This window comes from Dipteris shenzhenensis, chromosome 18 (genome assembly GCF_047967505.1).
Source record: "Dipteris shenzhenensis isolate YYH24624 ecotype China chromosome 18, Dip_SZ_1.0, whole genome shotgun sequence".
NCBI lineage: Eukaryota > Viridiplantae > Streptophyta > Polypodiopsida > Gleicheniales > Dipteridaceae > Dipteris > Dipteris shenzhenensis.
In genome coordinates, this window is record NC_141613.1 from 27,188,293 (window position 1) to 27,212,549 (window position 24,257).

Here is a 24,257-nt window from a genome sequence, read left to right on the forward strand (position 1 = left end):
TAGAGGGCTTGATTGGTACCTCCTTGCCATTGGTAGACTTTTTAAAATCCTTTGTGATTTGAACATCTCCTCCATGCAGACCTATATCGGATAACACTTTTTCCAATGCTTGAAGACCATCCTTTCTAATTTTTTTGGGACGGAGTTTCCAAGCAAATCCAATATATAAAAATACCAATTTCTCAATAACTCGACATAGACCATGCAATGTGCAGATGTGAACATTACATAGTGGAATGTCCAGAATGGCCTTGAAGTCAGGGTCAACTTTATCTCTATTAGGTGCTCTCTTCCACCATTTTGAATCCATTACTTGAGTTGATTCTTTGCAGTAAAGACAAGGAGACTTTGAGTTGCCTCCTTTACTAATGTTATACATGCACTTAAGTGTTTTAAGATCCCCGGCCATGTGCCACTCTACTTGAAAATCACCTTTTAAGATCCCCGGCCATGTGCCACTCTACTTGAAAATCACCTTTTCCTGCAACATGGAGATTCTCGCCTTGCACTTGTCTTTTGATTATTCTTGGTATTTCCGTGTGGTGAAACACCCAATCTAGTGTTTAATGGTCTTCGGTTTTCACCTGCGAGATTATAGAAAACAAAAGTATTACTATATCAGATTTGAAAACAATGACCAAAATCAAGTATAAAACAACCCATGATCATACGTGGAACGAGCCTAACCACCATATGTGTTTCTCTGACTGCACACTAAAATACTTCAAACTCGCTTCAATCAATGATGTATCAATTGCTCCATTCATCAATGTAATAGTAACTCTTTCCATTTTCTTTTCCTTTACAACCTCACACTCATCCAGTTTGATAACAAATTTCAAAATGCCTTTGCACTCCTCAAATGTTATTCCATAAAACTCGACCATTCTTTTTTGAAGTTGTTGCAGATCTAAAAATATATTGTTCCAAGGATCATACACAGTGGTTCCTTTAACACCATGAAATATTTCTTCAATATGGATATATTGCCCAATAAATTCATCTATACTTTCATTCAAATGACCTCTTATCCTCCACATGGTTGCTGGATTTGGCAGTAAAACTCGTTTAATCCTTTGATCTTTCAAAGTTGAGGACATCGCATGGAAAATCGAACTATATCCCTTCCTGCTAACTCCACTAACATCAAGAGCCTCTTGGATTATAGTGCCATCAACTTGATTATTGGATACAAAGTCCTCTACAACATTGCGTTTGACTGTTTTGTATTTTTTTTCCTCAATCAAACCTTTTGCTACACCGCAAGAAAGCAATCCTTTCATTTGTTTAACAGGAAGAAGGTTCGGGTCCATATTTTCTTTTGTAGGCTCCAATAATTTCCTGTAGTAACAACACAATATGACTATATTATTCAGCACCTCCATTCTTATTTTGCGACAATCAACGAAATAGATATAGTCTGGAAGAGAGCCATTTTGAGTATACAAAATGATAAATTTCAATCTAACCTTGCTTCTTGAATTCATCGCTTACATCCACCAGTCCCAGCCTTCAAATTTGCAATTTTTTTAATCTTCCTACTACGTAGTCTATCTCCAAGCACGGTTCTCTTCTTTCTTGCTCTTATCAACTCTTTTTTACTCTTTGAATGCTCCTCAATTTCATTCTGCAACTGCTGCTCCAATTTTGCACGAATGGCTATCTCCTCCATCTTGGCCCCCTTTTCTTGTAGGTACATCATTTTATATGTTTTCGCAAATGTAGACTGCGCTGAAATATAACCAAGAAGTCCATTTTGTCCATCGCCGGCAAACCTCAGTAATGTGGTGGGATTGACAAATGGAGGTGTAGAGTTTTTTACTTGACATTTTGGATATATGCTTCCATCGCACCATAAGTCAATATGTTGAAGCCCTTCTCTTCTCATATTTTCCTGCTGTTGAGCATTCAGCACCGTATCCTTTCATCTTTTTTGTGCTGGAGCATATTGTTCTTCTAAGTCGATGTGAAGATGGTGTAATCGCTTCTTCTCAGATAGTGACTCACTAGTATCGGCCATTTTTTGTGCTTCTCAGGTTGCGAAGTTTGTTTTTCAATCTCATAGTCATTTTGTAACATGAATCGTGGAAGTGTGGCGGTATCCATGTGAATATTTTGAAAACTTGCAATCACTAAGTTTAGTGATGGACTCTTTATGAAAGGCCTGCACACGTCGGCCAAAGAGATGCGGAATCTTTGGTAAACAAAAAAAAATCTAAGAGGATATTTAATACAAAATCGTGTTAGTCAGAAAAAAGATTATCTTATTCCTTTTTGAATTGACAGTTCTGTAGTCCTTATTGACAATTCTGAGCCACGTTTCCGTATTTTACTATTTTTGAGGTCTTTTAGGAGAGAAATAAATCAAAAAATAGTGAATTTCTTATAGGGCCCCAAAATGAGTTCCCTTTTTCCCTAATGACAGCATGACATTACACACAAGGGTGTTGTGCCTCTGGTGATGCATGATGGTCAGACCAAGAAGCTACGTGAAGTGTTGCATGTGCCTTCGATCACCAAGAACATGTTGTCTGTTGGACAAATGGCTGAGCAGAACTTGCAAGTCCGGTTTAATAAGGATGGATGCTTCATTGAGGAGTTTGGTAATGGCTGCAAGTTGATTGTGAAAGGGAAAAGGCAAGGAAGAATGTTTACTTTAGATGCAAGCATGCTGGAACTAAAGGCTACCATGTTTACCCATGGTACATGTGTTGTCTCTGATTTGGAAATTTGGCACAAACGCATTGGTCATATTAATATTCAGAAGCTGAAAAATATGCAGCATAAAGGCATTGTTGTTGGCCTACCAAAGTTTAAGTATAATGCTTTGGAGCATGTTTGTCCTGCATGCCAGTTTGGAAAACAATCAAGGTTGCCATTCACTAAGCATCTGCAGGAGAGTAGTAGACCTTTGCAATTGATTCACTCTAATGTTTGGGGTCCAGCTCAGACTACCTGGATGGGAGGTTCATCATATTATGTCACATTTATTGATGATTTCAACTGGTATACATGGCTGTATTTTTTGAAACATAAGGATGAGGTCCTGCCTGCCTTCAAGCATTTCAAGCAACATGTTGAAAAGGAGTTTGGATCATATATCACATGCTTGAGATCAGATAATGGAGGTGAATATCTGTCAAATGAATTAGATAACTTCTTGGCCTATCATGGGATTAGACAGGAGCTTACATGCCCATATACACCACAGCAGAATGGAGTGGTTGAATGTAAGAATGGGGTGATTGGTTTGTCTAGTAGAGCCATGTTGAATGAAAAGAACTTACCTGATTATTATTGGGCAGAAGCACTTGCAACTGCAGTGTATGTGCCGAATCGCACTCCTACTGTTGGCATTCATATGCTCACACCATATGAGAAATTGTATCGATAGAGGCCTGATGTTAGTCATTTAAAAGTGTTTGGCAGCTTGGCATATGTGCATATACCATATGAAAATGAGACGAAAGTTGGATCCCAAAGCTGAAAGATGTGTGTTTATTGGCTATGCACAAAACTAGAAGGGTTACAAATGCTACAACCCATCGACCAAGAAGACTATGGTGAGTCGGGATGTTGTTTTTGATGAGTTGGAATCTTGGTATGGCAAGCTGAAAGTGGCTATTCCAAATGATGCATCTCCAGGTCATGCATATGATAAAAATAAACAAATTAGTACATCCATATCTGGGCCTACATCTACTGGTTCTACTACAATGAATCCTTGGTCTAGAAGGTACGCAATTCCACTGACACTGCTATGTCAGTGAGGGGGAGAGATAAAGGGAAAGCCAAGGTTGTTGAGGTGCTTTCACAAGCTAAAAATGATGTCCCTGGGCCATCAAATTGTGGCTATTATTCGTCATGTAGTGACAATTTGGATAGTGAGTTGGGTATACCATTTGTGTCTACACTTGGAGTCAAGGGAAGTAGGTACATAGCTCCTCATGAACGAGGAAACTTAGGCACTCCACTGAGAAGGTCACAAAGAGTCAGGTATCCTGTTGATAGGTTAACTTATAGTGGTTATGCTACTCAGCATTATGCATATATGACAAAAGTTATGGGACATACTGAGCCAACTATCTTTGGTGAGGCTGTGCAACATGGTCATTGGTGAAATGCCATGGATGAGGAGATGGATGCTCTTGCCACTAATCAGAGTTGGGATTTGGTGGAGTTGCTTGAAGGCAAGAATCCTATTGGTTGCAAATGGGTTTACAAAGTAAAAAATGCAAGTCTGAGGGATCAGTGGAAAGGTATAAAGCAAGGCTGGTTGCCAAAGGGTATGCACAGCAGCATGGGCTAGATTATGAGGAAACTTTCAGTCCTGTTGCCAAGATGGCAACTGTGAGAATTGTCATTGCATTGGCTACTGCAAATGGCTAGAAATTGTAGCAAATGGATGTTAAGAATGCTTTCCTAAATGGTGACTTGTTGGAGTAAGTCTATATGGTCAGCCCAAGGGTTATGTGCACCCTAACTATCCCAACTATGTTTGCAAGTTGAAGAAAGCTCTCTATGGGCTGAAGCAAGCACCTAGAGCATGGAATGAAAGGATCAATACATACCTACAAAAGCTTGGTTTTGCAGTTGGGAAGGCTGATCATTCACTATTCACAAAGAAGACAATTGCTGGATATGTTGTGATTGTGTTGATATGAAGGATCTAGGGGACTTGAAGTTCTTTCTTGGCATAGAGGTGTTGAGAACACCTATTGGCATTTGGCTTATGTAGAGGCAGTATGCCTTGAATATGCTAGAGAGGTTTGGCATGAAGGATTGCAAACCAATGGATATTCCCTTGGATCAAAACTTGAAGATGATGGTTGATTCTGGAGCTGAGATTGATGACATTACCATGTATAGGCAGATGGTTGGAAGCTTGATTTATCTGACTATTACCAGGCTTGATTTAATATATGCTGTGGGACTCATTAGTCAGTTTATGCAGAAACCACGGAAGCCACACTTGGATGCAGTGAGAAGAATTATGCGCTATGTCAAGGCAACATATCAGTATGGAATATTTTATGAGTATGGAAAGGATATAGAATTGGTTGGATACACAGATGCAGATTGGGCAGGATGTGCCTATGACAGGAGATCCACCAGTGGTTATGCATTCAGCCTTGGAAGTGCTATGGTTAGCTAGAGTAGCAAAAAGCAACCCATAGTGGCATTGTCTAGTACAAAAGTAGAGTACAGAGGTGCAGCATTGGCTGCATGTGAGATTGCTTGGCTTCAGAAGCTTTTGCAGGATTTGGGATTGCATGTGGAAAAACCATTCAGACTTTATTGTGATAACATGAGTAGTGTGCAGTTGGCAAGTAATCCAGTTTATCATGCTAGAACTAAGCATATTGAGATACACTACCATTTCATCAGAGAGATGGTGTTATCAAAGAAGATTGATCTCATACATGTGAAGACTGAAGATCAGGTTGCCGATATCTTTACCAAGTAATTGGGTAGAGATAAGTTTACATACTTTAGAGAGCTACTTGGTGTTATGCTCCCTACTTGAGCTTGAGGGGGAGTGTTGGGAATCAAGCTCTCGGTTATTGTTCCTGTTGTGTGAGTAGGTGAATAAGTTGAGTCACACTGACTCAACCATAGTTAGTTCTTATCTACTATGTATGGGTGTGACCTTAGTAGTGTTCAATTGTATTATGTGGGGTGAATATGAGCTGATTGTGGAGGAGACTATTGATCCCTCCTAGTTGCTTCCTATATCTCTCTTCTTGTTTTTCTTAATACTCAAAACCAATTCCAAATGAGGAGGAAAATTCCAAGCTCAATAGTGTAGCTTGAATGGCAATGTTCATCAAACGACTAAGTAACACTCAAGATAAAACACCATTAGGTTGGTTACTGAGTAGCATCACCAATGGTGCAAAATTTTATGACTTGGGAATCATGGATTTCACAAGAATGTTTTATGGATTTCTTAAAAAGGCAATTAGGATCAAGAAGGAATTTACAAGGCATATTTTTGGATTTTCTTGGTGCATATGACAACAAACAAAATTGAAAAAGAAAAGGGCTAAAGAGACTAGAGGGGGTATGTACAAGATATATCATTTTGGATTTCCTTGGTGCATATGACAACGAACAAAAATGAAATAGAAGAAACTTGAAAGATTAGAGTAGTATGTGCTAGGAATAGTGACTATACAATGGAAGCCTTGATAGTGAGTACATGTTATACAACCTTTCCTTCACTTTCCTCTCCTAGGTTATGATTGGTGAAGACCAAGCTAATCTTGAAAGGGTGCAAGCTTGTCAAGGGAAAGCAGCTTGGAGAAGCTATGCTCCTCACTAAGGATTTTTTCACAAATGGAGTGATTGTGAACTTCCGAATGTGTTTGGTCCTAGTGTGAAACATAGTGTTCATTTCTAGTTGAATGCTTCTCATAATAGAGCACTAAAGGGTCTCAAGAAGGACTGAACCCCAATTGCTTAACATGCAGCATTGGTGAATCCCCTATACTTTGTACATAGAATCTCAATCTTTAATAGAAGCATTTTATACCAAATTCCTCCACATGAAGCATTGGTTGATATTTTTTAATCTACTTCAATGTAAGAAAAGGCCACTTTTGCTAAATTTGTCACTGCCATGGCAAAGAGACCAATCCAAGATTAAAGTTATATACAATGATGATCTTCTATCCTCTACACTTCCTACCCAACATGCATTGGTGTACCCATGGAAGAGTAAGTCAATGACTTGGCATAATGCAATTCATAATCTCATGTACCATGGGAGTATTGGAGCACTCTCTTTGTGCAATGAGGTAGTTTTCTTGGTATTCTACATGAACTAAGTGAGCATACCAACAAAGAGATGTTAGGCATAGTGCTTGCCAGATAGATCAAACTACTAATGAGTTTTTGTTGATAGATTTCTCCCCTAACGCCTCGATTGACTAGTGACAGCTTGGTTCCTGGTGAGTGCTTTTTTTCTTGGTGCTCATAGTGGTGTTCACAGAGTGAAGATGCCCTCTCTTGCACTCCTTAGGTAGCTTGGCAATCAAAATCCTACCAATGCTTGGTCATGGGAAGTTGAATGCCTATTAATGGTGTGTGATTCCTATTTGGTCAACTGGATCATGATCATGGCTAGTCATTATAGGGCATGTCTTCATGGATGACTTTTCCTCTTGCTTCATTAAGAAGAAATGAGAGGACAGGTAAAGAAGATGAGAGAGGGCCTAAATAGCAACATCATGACAATGATTAGCAAATTTCATAACTAAGTAGGCATGTTTATTATGTTGCAAATCGACGCTCGGTACATGAGCGCAATTCTTGTTAGGATGTCGCATACTATGGTAGTTATAAGCATTGGGTTTCTTTTTGTATGTTGGTGCAAGCATAAGTGGTTGAGTGACTTGTACTATCCCATAATACAGTGGGGATACATTGGCAATAATAGTATATTGTATAGGTAATCTTATGCAAGATTGAACTACTTAACGTTCAAAACAATTTATTTTTGTTTGTGCATTTTTACTTAAGTATATAGATCCAACAAAATTATCAATTTTTACATTTAGTATATTGGCAGAAGCATTGAAAAAATCTATTAAGTACATAGAACTTTGGAAAGTTTTCATGGGATTTATTTATAATATTTATATATTGTTGAAGGCTAAATTTAGGCTTTTAAAAAAACCTAGTTTGAAATCCTAACAAATGTACCTAAATTTTGCTTCTAAAGGAGCATGCAAACTTTTACGATCCTTACAAAACTTTTTCTTATACAAAGTGGTTGAGTGACTTGTACTATCCTATAATACAGTGGGGATACATTGGCAATAATAGTATATTGTATAGGTAATCTTATGCAAGATTGAACTACTTAACATTCAAAACAATTTATTTTTGTTTAATGTGCATTTTTTTGTACTTAAGTATATAAATCTAGCAAAATTATCAAATTTTATATTTAGTATATTGGCAGAAGCATTGAAAAAATCTATTAAGTACATAGAACTTTGGAAAGTTTTCAATGGATTTATTTATAATATTTATATATTGTTGAAGGCTAAATTTAGGCTTTTAAAAAAACCTAGTTTGAAATCCTAACAAATGTACCTAAATTTTACTTCTAAAGGAGCATGCAAACTTTCACGAGACTTACAAAACTTTTTCTTATACAAAGTGGTTGAGTGACTTGTACTATCCGATAATACAGTGGGGATACATTGGCAATAATAGTATATTATATAGGTAATCTTATGCAAGATTAAACTACTTAACGTTCAAAATAGTTTATTTTTGTTTGCGCATTTTTTTGCACTTAAGTATATAAATCTGGCAAAATTATCAATTTTTATATTTAGTATATTGGCAGAAGCATTGAAAAAATCTATTAAATACATATAACTTTGGAAAGTTTTTATGGGATTTATTTATAATATTTATAGATTGTTGAAGGATAGATTTAGGCTTTTAAAAAAACCTAGTTTGAAATCCTAACAAATGTACCTAAGTTTTACTTCTAAAGGAGCATGCAAACTTTCACGAGCCTTACAAAACTTTTTCTTATATAAAGTGGTTGAGTGACTTGTACTGTCCCATAATATAGTGGGGATACATTGGCAATAATAGTATATTGTATAGGTAATCTTATGCAAGCTTGAATTACTTAACGTTCAAAACAGTTTATTTTTGTTTGTGCATTTTTTTGCACTTAAGTATATAAATCTAGAAAAATTATCAAATTTTATATTTAGTATATTGGCAGAAGCATTGAAAAAATCTATTAAGTACATAGAACTTTGGAAAGTTTTCATGGGATTTATTTTATAATATTTTATATATTGTTGAAGGCTAAATTTAGGCTTTTAAAAAAACCTACTTTGAAATCCTAACAAATGTACCTAAATTTTACTTCTAAAGGAGCCTTCACGAGCCTTACAAAACTTTTTCTTATACAAAAAACTAAGCCAAGTAAAATCAGCCCTAATACAATTTCCTAGGATAAGATCACTAATGTTTCATACTTCATTCCAAAATTATTCAACAACATTGATATTTTGTTGTCATATTCAATCTATCTCCTATAATTGTAATCTCATTAGTTGCTCAAGTATGTTCATTCTATTGTATCTCTTAATAATTTTTCTTCACCTTCATGCAAGTTATCTATATCTTTAGCTAGTGTTTTTTGACAACAGATTTGTCTTTGAAGATTTCCATCAATTTGGTCATATTTGGCATGTGAATTTGCAAGAGCATATTTTTCTTCTTTCATAATACTCTCATGTGCAACTAATGCTGAACATACTTTGTCATGCCTTTCCAATTGTTGAGCCTCCTCTTTGCTGAGTTTCCTCATCATCTCTATTGCCTTGGAATTTTGTCATTGATTTCACTTGTATCATTATTACTTCCAAAACCTTTGAACACGTTAGCATCAGTCAAGCCCTTTGAAAAACTTCGTGTATTTATGCTCTACTAGTATTATGATGATCATTGGGGATAGTTTCACCATTGGACCTCAACATTGTTGAAGGTAAAAATAAGAACATAGTATGTAGAATCTAGCAACCATAGTTTTATACCATAAAGAAGAAAACACCATTAGGTAATATGAACATAGCATAAAAAGTAAAAAGAAACCACCATTACTAAATACAAATCATGTAGAATGGAAAGGAAAGGAAAATTATGTATATTTGCAATGGTACCTAGGTGAATAAATTGGAATTCAAGGGCTACAAGGTCTAATCAACATGCTAAGGATGGTGTAAATTGCACCATCTAGATAGGGCATAGGGGAAAACCCTAACTGTAACCCTAAGGGGTTCTCATGTATATATTCATGTTTATGCTCAATACAACATACTATATAGGTGGCTATATCTGTGCAGAGCTCTCTCTCTCTCTCTCTCTCTCTCTCTCTCTCTCTCTCTCTCCACTTTATCATGGTATTAGGGCCGATGGTGCTACCACTCCCTTCATGAGTGCCAAGGCCTCCTTCCATGAGACATCCTCCATTGAGACACTTTTCTTGAGAGAGAGTGCAAGCCGTGGTTCCATCAAGGCACACAATTCCTTGCTCCATCGAGGTAACAAGCCCTCTCTTTGAGCATCTTTATTCCTTCTCTAGCTCCCATTGTAGAGATCTTCTCCATCTCCAATTGGGCTCGGGGGGGTCACTATGTACAAACCCTCTATATCACGTGCGTTCAAGGCCTATATTTAAAATCCCTTATCTGTAAAATTTTTCATTAATAAAATATACCCCTTTTCTATACAAATCTGTAATTTTTTTCCAAAACTATTTAAAATAGTCCCTTATGTATATTTATTTCTGTAAATTTTAGAAATAAAAAATATCCTTTTGTTGAACTCACGTGATAGAGTTACATATGATGAGTGACCCCCCCGAGCAATTGGGTTCAGAAAGCTAGTAATTTAGAGCTATGGGTAGTGAAATACGTTTAAATCCGTCCTTGAGACTAGAAAGTTCCCTTCATCTCTTCTGAGTCTTTTGTGAAAGATCTCCATGTCCATTTGGGATTTCATTGAGATAGGAATCCATTGCTTGTGAAAGAGATTTGGAGAGGAAATCTATTTGGGTTTTAGAGTTTGTGAAAGCCACAGAATGAGGGAGAGTTCCTGAGATTTAGGTTTGAGAGCTCTATTGTGAATAGATTCATTTCTTGTCACAAAGAGGTTCTGTTTACTCCAAAAGCATATTCAACAAAGGCAAGAGACCTATGTATTTCTATTCATAGCACAGCCGAGAGAGCCCTCCAAAGCTCCAACAAGTGCAAAATACCTCTAACTCCAGCCAGTCTACTTCAACACTAGCATTTACGACTCTCCACCAAAGCAATAGCTAGCATTTACGACTCTCCACCAAAGCAAAAGCTACAGTGAGACAAGAGGCTCCAGTGCAACTCGACTCTAACCATGACCTCAATGTCTCCATGCAACGGAGCAGCAAAGGTCTCAGTCAATACGCCCCAAGAATCAGACCTAGAGATGATCTTTCTAATCAACAATGCCTTAAGCAGCTCCATTCACATCTCCAACTGAGCGCATCAGCTCATCCTCAGCCGACTGCAACGACGCCCGACTTCCAAAACGAGCCGACCAACAACAATCTAGACAGCCACAGTTCCCATGCAAAGCAAGGATCTCCACCCAGGAACAGATGACAGAAATGAAGCTCCATCATCGACTCCAACGTGAAGACCCACAATCTCATGGACGTGCGACCTCTCCATAACGGACTGTAGTGCCAAACAGCTGCAACGCATCTCTACCAGCCTTCAACGAATCTTGCGAGCAACCTACAGGCCCTATAGCAGCAACGAAGAATCTAATCCTTCAACTCAGCACCTCCATGGCCACCAGGAAGCAAGCACGATGAGCCACACAACCAAAGCGACCACGTAGACTCCTCAGCAACAGAGATGACGCAATGGTAACTCCAACCACTACTCCAACGGCAGAGCAATCCTCCATCACACGGGACCTTGACAATGCCAACAAATGGCTGAATTCCACCCTCTACCTCATCACGCAGAGCTTCACCATCGCCATTGTCACTTTGGAAATATTATAATATTGCATATAAATACATATACATATATTATTATATGTATGTGTGTGTATATATACGTCGTCGGCGCCATAGAGTTCTTCTTCAATCCAAGGTCACAGACCTTCTGCCACGTGGAAGATAAGAGTAGTTAAGCTTTAACTGTGGTTTGGTTAGTGTGGTCCTTGGTCAATAAAGTGCCATGTGGTAGATAGGCCTATCTGCAGCCACCGAGCTCACTTGTGTCATGTGGTCAATGATTGGCCACATCATCAGTCTACCATGTCTTCATGACATGTGGCAGTGCTTGCCACATCAGCATGATACCTTAGTAGTGCTATCTAAGCACGCAGTAAAGCACAGGAACCCTTTTGCAAATAGCATGTGAACACTAGTGCCACATCACCCTCCATGCCACCTATCTTGGGATCAAAGTTTAGCCATTCTTTGGGGAGCCATAACTTTTGATCCAGGTGGAATTTCCCAGTGCTTTAAGAAGCAAAATTGTTCAACAGCTTGCACTCTATGCACTTGTCACCTTAGATTTTGCATGTGATATTCCCAGTTTTTATTATTTGCCAATCCACATCATTGGAACCACCTCCTGATCCATTGCAGCCATCCACCGCATAATATGAATGAACAAAAATGAGACAGCATTCACCACATCCTATGGCAAGTGCTATCTTTTGTAAAACCTTGGAATACATTCTTGAGATTCCCCACCACATTGACCACCATCGACCAATCCAAATGGCAAGATTGATGCTTTAGCTAAAGAAGACTCTATTAAACTCGGGGGGGTCACTCATCATATGTAACCCTATCACGTGAGTTCAACAGAAGGATATTTTTTATTTCTAAAATTTATAAAAATAAATATACATAAGGGACTATTTAAAATAGTTTTGGAAAAAATTTACAGATTTGTATAGAAAAGGGGTACATTTTATTAATGAAAAAATTCAAGATAAGGGATTTTAATAAATAGTCCTTGAACGCACGTGATATAGAGGATTTATACATAGTGACCCCCCCGAGCTATTAAAGAGTCCTTTTTTTAGAAGCATGCCACATATCTCTTTTTGAATAGATCCCCCTCTCCTCCCTTTGCCTCTCTCTCTCACAACCCCTTTTCTCTTACACCTTTTTTCTCACCCATTCCTATGCTTCCTTTAAACCCCTACCCTCTTAGACTAGTTTCTCAACCCTTGTCCTCCAAGATCTATGTGTGAGGTCAGTTCTCCACCATGTACTCTATTCTGAACCCTGGAGCCATCTTCTAACCTTTAATCTCCTTTTGGACCATCGATCCTCATTCTAAACCCTCAAACTCCTAAACCTTAAACCCTTAATAAAGGCAAAAGCCTTCAATACCCCGACCCTATTGCTAAGTGATTGTGAGGATGACCTTCGTAATTTAGAAAATCTCCCATGCCTTTGCCATTTTGACTCATGTTTCCCTCAAAACTTGGTTCATATTGTGATTTGCTTGTGGAAGCCTCACCCAGGCTGTCAGGTAGTTGCCTAACACTCAAATCGGGCCGTATTCAATAGTTGGTGCTTTTCCCTTCAAGTCTTCATATGACTAAGATGCAAATTGTCTCTGTTCTTTTTAATTAACATCTCCTAATGAAGGTAGAGGATTCTATCCATGAGACATTGTGACCGAGTTACTACATTAGCATCTATTGAGTTTGGGAGTTATTTCAATATAACTTGGTAATTGAGACCTAAGTCCCACACATTACTTCTCAAAAATTCTAGATCCTCTTGCCACAATGGACACCCAGCCTTGGTGTGGTTACCACTGCAAAAGTATGTTGAATTTTTAAAGGACCTTGATTCTTGTCCTTACCATTCTTGCCTTTACTTGTGTCTTGCTCAAGTTTAAGTCATCATCCTTCTTAAGGCCTGGGCTTAATTTCTACTCAAGTCATCTATATAGTCCTTTTCTTTGCATACCAACACCTAGAGTCATCATGACCATATTTGGTGAAGGTTTCATAATACCTTCCTTTTGAATTCATTCTCTATATTTCCTTTTGTAGAATACTTATTACTATTAAATTACACGGTGCAACGGAATAGAAACTGAATAAAGAATAGAGAGTACACAGCAAACTAGAGACCGAAACTAGACATCGAACAAAATTTTCCTTCAATACTTCTATAGTACAGATGATGACTCTATCCACCCGTGCACTCCCACAATGGAGCTTAGATGGCGATCTAGACAAATATTAGGTGAAGAGCTACTAGCTGGAAGATCTAATCTGATTTGATCTAATACAATGGACTGGGGAGGTCGCCTCTTTATAGCTATGAGGGTGGTAGTCAGATCAATGCAGTCGATTGAACCGACCAGTCAACCTAGTCGGTGAAGCCGACCAGTCAACCTAGTCGGTGGAACCAACTAGTCGTCCATGGAATATTCAGGGAATATTCCCTATACCATCACCTTGTGGGCTCTCGCCCCCGAACCCCCACCAAGGGAGTCACTTGCCCCCCTAGGACCCCCTAGTTGGGGGCCAATTGGCCCCCAGGCCCTAGTAAGAATAACGGGCTCCCACACAATCACCTTTTTTACCATCGACGGTCTCATTGATAGACCTCATATGACATGCAAGTCAGGATCCATCTAGTGTCCCGGGCTCACACGGGGGCCTTACAACTTCAGCACCTTGGACCCCTGGTAAATACCAAGAGGGTGGGGCATTGAGCATATCTAACACCCCCCCTCAATGTCCACCCGTAGGTGAACTACATTCTCAGCCCAATGCCGAGTCTCTGAAGATGACCCTGAAGCTGATCCTTCTTGAGTGCCTTGGTGAAGATATCTGCTCCATTTTGCTCTGTTGGATAGTAGACCAATTCCACTATCCCATCCTCGATCAAATCACGCACATAGTGATACTGAATCTCTATATGTTTTGTGCATGCATGAAACACTAGATTTTTAGCAATGGCCTCATCCGCTTGCACTCCCATGTGCCATAAGATCCTCCTCAGCCACACTGCTTCACAAGTAGCAAAACATGCTACCTTTTGTACTCAGCCTCGGTAGAAGACATTGTTGGGATATCTCAAGGTGTATGCCTCAGGCACACCTTATGTTTCTATGTGTGAGTGCTAGAGGCACAGTTAGGTGCCCACAAGCACAGTTAGGTGGTGGAAAAGCCACATAGGATGATTGAGTGAATCTAGGAGCAGATTGAGGAGATGATTGTGGAGCTTTGAGGTCATCAGTGATGTCAGTGACCTTGTATGAGGTGCCTACTTAAGGACCTCTTTCTTCTTCATTCTATATGCAAGTACTGTGATTTTGTGTCAACTCTACTCTTTCCTTTTAGTGTTCCAACATGGTATCAGAGCCATTTGATCCTCCTTGAGCCCTAGTTAGGTGCCACATCATCATCTTCTTCTTCACCTTCATCTTCCACCTTCCCTTCCAAAGTCGATTTTGGAAGTGCAAGTTCTCTTCAAACCTGCATTCTCAGCATCTCATCCTTCAGGAGAGTCTTCCCAAGGGCAGGGCGAACCTGCAGAACAAGCTACACGACTTACCTCGCCATCTTCTGGGCGGCATTGTCTCAGGAAGCCACGACGATCTTTTTCCTGGTTCTCACTGTAGAGAGCTACATTGTCGATTTCCTCTCAGAGGGAGCTGGGCGACATCACGACCTCCCTGCTCATCAAGTTTGAGCTCTTTTGGAGCAGTATTCGGGTAGTTTTCGACGAAAAACCAGTCCAAATATCCTCTACAATGCTGGGCGACATGGCCGTTTTCTGCGCAATTCCTTCCTGAGGGAGAAGCTCTACCTATTTACCTTTCTCTTCAGTACAAAAGCCCTCTGAATTCTGATCTTTGCATAACGATTTGGAGCAGATTTCTGAGTTGCCTCTTTGGCCATGAAAGCTTGACTATGCAAGTCTAAGTTTGACCTTGGACAGTCAAAGTTTGACTGATAGTTTGACCAAGATTTATTTTCAGTCTGCTATGCTCATTTTTCTAACATCTACTTGGTCATTTCTTGCTTAGACATCTTGCATTTCAAGATTGTTACTCTTTGAAAAGATTACCTTTTATTGCTCATATATCACTTGTAAGAGAGACACTGCCCATATCTGGGTTAGACCCTCTCATGGCTACCTTATATAATCTTGAGAAGTTCAATGGAAAGGGCTTCCATACATGGCAAATGAAGGTAAAATTTACATTGATGCGGGAGAACTTATGGGGACTTGTCAAACCTACTCCTACCGCTTCTTCTATGGCCTCAAATGCTGGAGAATCTTCGGCTCCGACACGACCGGCAAGGGATCCAGCAAGAGAAGAAAAATCATATGGTATAATTGCTTTAGCTTTGGGTGATGATTACATACATCATATATCTGACTTGGAGTCTCCATCGGAAGCATGGCAGAAGCTAGATTTGATTTTTGGTGCAAGCTCTCACATATCTAAACTATCACTTAAAATCTCTTTCTTTGAATTAAAGATGGCAAGTGATACTACTTTAGCTGCTCATGTCAACTATATGCGGAGTCTTATGACTCAATTAGCTTCTATCAACTCTCCTATCACCCCTGATGATGCTATGGCAGTGCTACTTAAGAGTATGCCTGAAAGTTTTGATCACATTGTTAGCACTTTGAAGAATCTTCCCAATCCAAACCTTGAAGGCATTATCTCAGCTCTCCAAGAAGAAGAAAGACACATGGAGCTAAGGAAAGGCAATGACACTGCTTATGTTATGAAATTCCAGAAGGGCAAGTATTCTCCTTGCAATCACTGTGGAAAGACAAATCACCTATCAAAGGACTGCTTCAAAGTTAATCCATGCAAGCACTGTGGCAAAAACAACCATAGTGAGAAGTTTTGCAGAGACAAAGCAAAGACAGAAAATGCAAATCTACTTACAGTGAATTTGCCTCCACAAGATGAGGCATCCCATGAAGATTATGCATTTTAAATCATCTCTATGTATGCTCCAGATCTCTCTTTTATGTCAAGGTACTCAGCCTGGATAGTCCTCCAAAATGAATGAAAATAAACTATTGTGTGTTTTGTAAACACCTCTGGTCACCTTATGATGTAGGCCATGTGTATGTTTTGTTCCATGGTACCTCCTACAGACATTGTGTGCATGTACATGTAGGGGAGATAACCATTGGAAGGTCTGTTTGTATCCCTTTCTGTTTACCTTACACCCAAGGGAACCCTTACTAGCATGAGAACCTAGCCATAGATTTATCCTTGACCACCATGAGATGGCATGAGAAACTATGAGACTAGATGTATCCTTGACATAGCCTGAGGCATTTCCTTGAGGGGGGGTTTGTTGGGATATCTCAAGGTGTATGCCTCAGGCACACCTTATGTTTCTATGTGTGAGTGCTAGAGGCACAGTTAGGTGCCCACAAGCACAGTTAGGTGGTGGAAAAGCCACATAGGATGATTGAGTGAATCTAGGAGCAGATTGAGGAGATGATTGTGGAGCTTTGAGGTCATCAGTGATGTCAGTGACCTTGTATGAGGTGCCTACTTAAGGACCTCTTTCTTCTTCATTCTATATGCAAGTACTCTGATTTTGTGTCAACTCTACTCTTTCAGTGTTCCAACAGACATTGCCACTATTGGTTGTTTCTTATTGATCCAAGAGAAGATACCTAAACCTAAAGAGAAACAATATCCAGAAACTGATTTCTTGGAATCAACATCTCCAGCCCAATCTAAGTCACAATGACCAGCCAAGGAAGTGCCCGTACCATAAGTGGGCCATAATCAAGAGTGTCCTTCACATACCTAAGCACCCGCATCCCTGCATTCCAATGATTCTCTTGGGGCTTATTGGAGAACCTGCTCAAAACACCAACAGTAAAACTGATGTCCGGTCTAGTGTTGCATAGATAGATGAGACTATCGTCCAACTTCCTATACCTCCCGATGTCTGCTGGTGGTGAGGCATCCTTCATAGACAACCTCGCATTTACCTTCATAGGTGTAGCTATCTCCTTACACTCAGACATACCAAATGCCTTCAAGATCTCCCTTGCATATTTCTGCTAAGACATGAAGATCTTGCCTAACTCTTGCCAGACTTCAATCCTCAAACAGTAGTGCATCAAGCCTAAGTCTGTCATCGCAAACTCAGTGCTCAACGCCTTTCTTATCTGCTGGATCATGTGTTCATAGTCACCTGTAATAAGGAGATCATCCACATATAGAACAATAATAGCAGATTTTCCACCTTTCCTGTACACATACAAGTTAGCATCTGAGGCACATCTTTTGAGGTTTAATTTATGAAAAATTTTGTCTATGCATTGGTACCATGCTCTTGGGGCCTGTTTCAGCCCGTACAAAGCCTTCTTGAGCTTACATACCTTGTTCTCAGAATGGGGGGCCTCAAACCATGGTGGCTGAGCCACATACACCTCCACCTTGAGGTCACCATTCAAGAATGTTGATTTAACATCCATTTGATAAACTGGCCACTTTTTATGAGCAGCCACTGATAGTACTATGTGAATAGTGGTCATTCTAGCAGTTGGAGCGAAAGATTCCTGAAAATCAAACTTTTCAAACTGCAAAAATCCTTGTGCAACCAATCTAGCTTTGTACTTCTCCAAAGTCCCATCGACCTTGTACTTTACCTTCTAAACCCACTTAATGCCAATAACCTTTCTGTTGTTTAGGTGGTCGATCTACCAACTCCCAAGTTTCATTCTTCATGATGCTGTCATATTCTACTTGCATTAATAGCGTTTTTCCAATCTCAACCTACAAGTGCTTCCTCCAAACTCGCAGGCTCCTTTACTTCTGCAATAATCTCAGCCATCAAGGCGATATTGATTATGTGAGCAGAAGCCCTTCTTTTCTCCTCGATTCTCTGAGACTGCCTTGGTCCATCTGCATGCTACTCAACAGACATAGGCATCTAGTTATCATTGTTGTAGAGTTGCCTTACCCATCGTGGCAATGGCTTTTTCGGTGGTGTAACATGTTGGTGACTTATACCTTCATCATCTGATATTTCCTCCTCCTTTATAGCTCCTGGGATAGGTCCATAGTGAATTACCTCTTCGCTTGATGATAAAGTGGAAGAGCTCTTCATTGCCTCCACTGCATATGTCTACTCCGTGAACACCACATCGTATCTCGCTATGATCTTCTTTGCCTCTCGGTCATACAACTTATAGGATTTCTTCTCATCACAATAGCCTAACAAGATACATTTGGTGCTTTTCGGTTGTAGCTTGTTTCTCTCTGTCTGGTACATGCACATAGCATTCACACCAAATGTTCTGAAGTGGGAGACAGATGGCTTCTTATTGCTGTAAGCCTCATGTGATGTTTTACCCTTGAGTGCCTTTGTATAGCTGCGATTAAGGATGTAAGTCGCAGTATTGATAGCCTCAACCCAAAAATGGTTTGGTAATCCAACACCTTTCAACATACACCTCCCCATCTCCACGGTGGTCCGCATTCGCGACATTCAACAACCGAATTTTGTTGAGGCATATGTGGTGTTGTCATTTGTCGCTCGATCCCTTTGCTCTTGCAAAAATCTTCAAACTTTGTAGAAACAAACTCACCATGACCATCCGATCTGATTCACTTTTCTCCCTGTTTCATATTCAACAAGGTGTAACCATTCTTTCAATTTACCAAAAGCTTGAGCCTTTTCACGAAGAAAGTACACCCACATCTTCTTGCTATAGTCATCGACGATCAATAAAAAATAGGAAGATCCCCCCAAGGCTTCTATAGGCATCTTATCGCACAAGTCAACATGCACCAACTCTAGAGGAGCGTTTGCTCTATTCTTGCTTTCTTGTGGGAATGCCTTTCTCTGTTGCTTACGTTCATGCAAGCTTCACATGGTTCTTTGATTTCTGCTACTACAAGTAAGTGAGCAACCATACCTTGCTTCTGCATCTCCTTTAGCACTGCAAATCCGATGTGGCCGAATCTTTCATGCCAAAGTCTACTTGTGCCCACTCCAGTGGTGGCTGTAAGAGCACTTAGCTCATACAGGTTGTTCCTCCTTACTCCTGTGCCAACAAGATTGCCAGCACTATCCAGAATTTTTGCTCCTGTCTTGTTGAACCTGACCTCATGGTCAAGGTTAGTTATGGAAGCAACTGAAATTTCTCTTGATTTGTGGAACATACAGCACATTAGATAGTTTCTTAACATCTCCATTTACAGAAACAAATGAAACTGTACCTGTACCCTCAACAGGGCATTTTGCATTATTTCCAACCGTCACGGTGATGTGGGTTCCTGTAGAGGCTGCATGGAACAATAACACTTATTTTATTAATTTTGGACTCATATGTTTACTTTTAGACTATTCCTTAAAATCCTTCCCAAATGAAAAGTTTACTTTATGAAAATGTCATTCGAGAATCAAAAGTTTACTTTCTGGCACTGTCATTTCCACATAATACATTTCAAAATCTCTCTCTACAATGTTGCACTAATAATGCAAAAACTACTATTAAATCCTAAATTTGTATTCTTGTTTATAAGAATCGTATTTGTAAATTAAAAAATCCGAGTTATTAGTTTAAATCCATGAAAAACCATGGTATTGAGGATTCGCAAAATTTAAAAAATGTATACACAAGAGACCTGCAAGACTCTTTTTACTTTCAATGCTGAAAACTATAACACTCTTGAATATTCAAGAAATTAAAAGGTTTATATAGACATGAGACATGATGGAAGCCTCTTTTGTACTCCAAAAAATAGCAATAGCTATGCTTGCAATTTTACATTATTATAAGTTTTACAAGAAATATTGCTCTGGATGAGTCTTTGTACAAAGGATCTGCTGTGGCCTTTTCAATAATTTATTTTTTCCTTTATAGTGAGTTTACTACAAATGGGCGATCCAAACATTTGCTTGTTTGAATGTCCTTTTCTATCATCCCAGAAATGAGCGATCCAAACATTTTCTTGTTCAGAATGTCCTTTCTGTTGTCACTTGTTGCTTGGGTGCCATCTTCATTCACTCTCATCTGACCACCAACACCACCTTCACTCTTTCTCGATATTTGAATGGTGTTATCATGGGCATCCTTCATTTGTGCTATCTCATTCTACCTCCTCCTGGGTGAGCATCTTTATGAACTCTGTGATGTGCAAAATAATTGGTTGCAGTAATTTTATTTTGTCTTCTACATCATACCCCATGTGCTTCTTTGTTTTCTTTGACCTTGATTTCCAAGATATTATGACTGTCTCTGTGGAAAGTCTTGAAATTGCATCATGGTTTGGGACCCATTCTTTTTTCAGACAACTACTATAAAATGTATTGTTATCCTGGTTCTCCTTCCTACCCCTTGGCTCATACCATCCCACTATAAATGTTGTAGCTCTCCCCCGGTCATCCATGCTCACGTCAACTACTTTCGCAACCCAAAACTTCACGTTCTCATGTTCATCATCCGCCGATGGTCGAACTGCAACAAAACAATGGATGTCTATGTCTATTTGTGGCATAAACTCTCTCTTCTTGGGTCCACAATATGGATGTGGGAGCAACGATTCAAACTCATCTTCAAAGAGACCACATGCTGAGTGCAAGTCGTTACCAACATTTGGCCAAAGTAAAGGCCATTCTACCTTAATATCATCTTCTCACATTTTTGCAAGGTCCTTTATTAATTGGTAGGTCTTGCTAATTACAATAGTAGTGTGTTCCTTCCAAGAGGGTTTCCAATCAGGAAATCTCTGGAGCATTTCCTCTTTGTATGTAATAAAAGCTTTTAAGCCTTCTATTTCACCTTTGGATTTCTCGCTGAATTCTTTTATAGGAGCCCATGTTGGATCCATTTCTTTGCTCGGGATTGAAGTTAAGAGAGAGTAAGGTTCTTCAGGTTCCCATTTTGTATCAAGAGAATAGTGTTGCCACTACATCACTGGTTTTTCATCCTTTAAGAAAAAGCGAAAATAGTGTAGAGTGCTATGACCTATCAAGGCATCACCACCTTTTTGTATGAAAGGTAGAATAAAGCTCTTCCAATCATACATCCTCTTAATCATTGAGCATACTGTTCCTTCTTTATGGCCACCAACTTGCCTCCCACATTTTCTTATCAAGTCATCCATCGTCTCCATGTCCTTGTGTTTTAGTTCTCTTGAAACCGTGCCAAATACCTGATTGATATCCTCATGTATGTGCCCAACTAACAAAAACCCAACTTCAATCTCATTGAAGATTCTATGAGTGATTAGCACTGAGCAAAATGCAAAGAAGAGTACATTCTTAATTGCAAAAGCTCTAGCTATCAGGGTGTAGACTGTGTGCATGCAAATTGTGGATAAAGAACATAATGGTTTCATTAAAGGTTGGGATATCTTAGAAAATATTCTTAGTGTTTCCTCAGTGTTAGATTATGCGGTGTCCTTTGGTAAAAAATGTATGGCTTTGGGTGTGGATTTTGACAAGGCATATGATTGGATTTCATGGGAGTTTATCAAAGTGGTTCTTAATCATTTGGGGTTTGGTGCTGAACTAGTCAGAAAAGTTGGTTCGCTCTTTGGAAATGCCTCAGCTATCTTGTGTATCGATGGTGGTGTGATGGGCAAATTCAAGCTATGTAGTTCTATCCGTCAAGGGTGCCCCTTAGCTCCATTCCTCTTTGCTGTTTGTATGGTACCTCTGATTTGTGCTTTAAAACAGTCAGTAGATTTGGGGAGGATGAGGGGAGTCAAACTACCTTCCAAAAAATAGTTTAGTTTGCAAATGTTTGCAGATGATCTGTTGACCTTTGTGGAAGAATCCAAGCAGAGTGTGGACTATTTACTGTAGCAATGCTTTTGCATGGCCTCGGGGTCAGTATGTAGTCTAAATAAGACGTATGCACTACGTGTCTCCGTTGATGATTTGCCAGACTGGGCGGCTGCTCTCCCAATAAAGTGGATCCCTAGAGGGCAAATTGTTCGGTACCTAGGAGCTCCTTTGGGGATTGGCCTCTCTTTGTGTCAGCGGTTCAATTAGGTGAAGGACAGCATCAAGCTGAAGCTTCAACTGTGGAGTGGGGTTCAATTGGGGTGGAATGCTAGATCCCTCCTGGTAAAACATGTGTTGGCTGCCTCTACCGTTTATGTGGCGTCAGTTTGGAGATTCAAGACCTCTCATTGGCTGGAAATTGAGAAAATGCTGAGGGCCTTCTTATGGTTGGAGGATGCGGGGGTGAGAAGGTTGCATTATATTCCTTGGAATATGTTGAAGGCTCCAAAAAGTGCTAGTGGCCTGGCGCTTCCTAAAATTTCACTTAGAAATCTGTCTTTCATTGCTAAATGGCTACCTAAGCTTCTTAAAGGTTCAGCTCTGTGGTCCGAGGTGGTCCGAGACTGCATGGCAAAAGTGAATGGGATTAGAACCGGAACCTGGGGTAACCTTTCTTGGTATGAAAAATTAATGTCATGGTTCCCACTAAAAATCCGAGGCTTTGACCTTGCGGCAAGGTTGGTGGATGCCTGGAAGTCTTGCATGCCTATCGTGCAGTGGAAGGGACGAGATGGACTGAGAGGGGATTCCAGCCTATTTGAAAATATCTGGTGGGCTTAGAAACAACAGTAGAAGGGAAGCCATTAGCAGTGGTTGACATCCGAAGATCTAGGGCTTTATATAGAAAAGGAGTGAGATGTTGGATTGACCTTTAGGATGTTAGTCAGGCCTTTTGGAAGCCCCTTGCAGTGTGGTGCAAAAGTTCGGTCTCACTGCATTAGAAGCTTGTTGTCTTTCTAGGATAGTGGCTGCTTTGCCTCAATCTTGGCCTTCCACGTCAATGGCGGGAAAATCGCTGGATGGTTGGAAAGACAATTTTATCAAAGATTTCAGCTAGGGTATGTCACAGAGAGCTCTTGAACAGGCAAGTGGAGACTCGTGACCTCCTCAATTCATTGTGGAAAATTCGCAGGTTGCAATCTTGGTGGAGAGCGAGGGCTATTGAAATCTGGAAGAGTGTTCTCCTGGGGAAGTTTAAATTCCTCTTATGGAAGATTATGCATGGTTGGCTCCTTGTCAAAGGTAGATTAGCTAGATGGATGTAACTGAACCCTTTATGCCCGCTATGTGGTCATGCGCAGGAAAAGATCTGACACTTATTCTGGGATTGTTTGTAGTACGTGACTTGTGGAGGAAGATGGAGTCTACCATTTGTATGGTGGGGTTAAAGGCTGGCTTTCCTTTGGGTGCGAACTGGCGCCTTGCCTTGATGGGGGAATCAATTCGGTTCTCCTCGACGCTTATGTGCTGTTGGCCATTCTTACGAGCTTCAGTGTTAATGGCGATCTGGTCCATAAGGAATTGGCTGGTGTTTAGGGGGTGTGTGTGTCTAACACAAAGGCTTCCTCTGTTGTTGAATGAATGCAAGGAGAATATGCGGGATTTGGGTGTGTTGGCTACTAAGAAAGACCAGCCGGTGGGTTGTATCCTTCAAGATATTGCTAGTTTGTTGCAGTGATGCTCTTTTACTGCTTTAGCAGGGTAGGCCTTGTGATGGCCACTTTTTGTAACTCGTCTTGACCACCCGAGTGGGTTTTTCATTTCAAAAAAAAAGATATGAGAATCATTAGGCAGGCATCATAGTGGAACCAAACACCCTTTTTGCCCACCTGGCACACTTCAAAAAGCAACCCCAAACCCACATGAGCAAATCCTATATT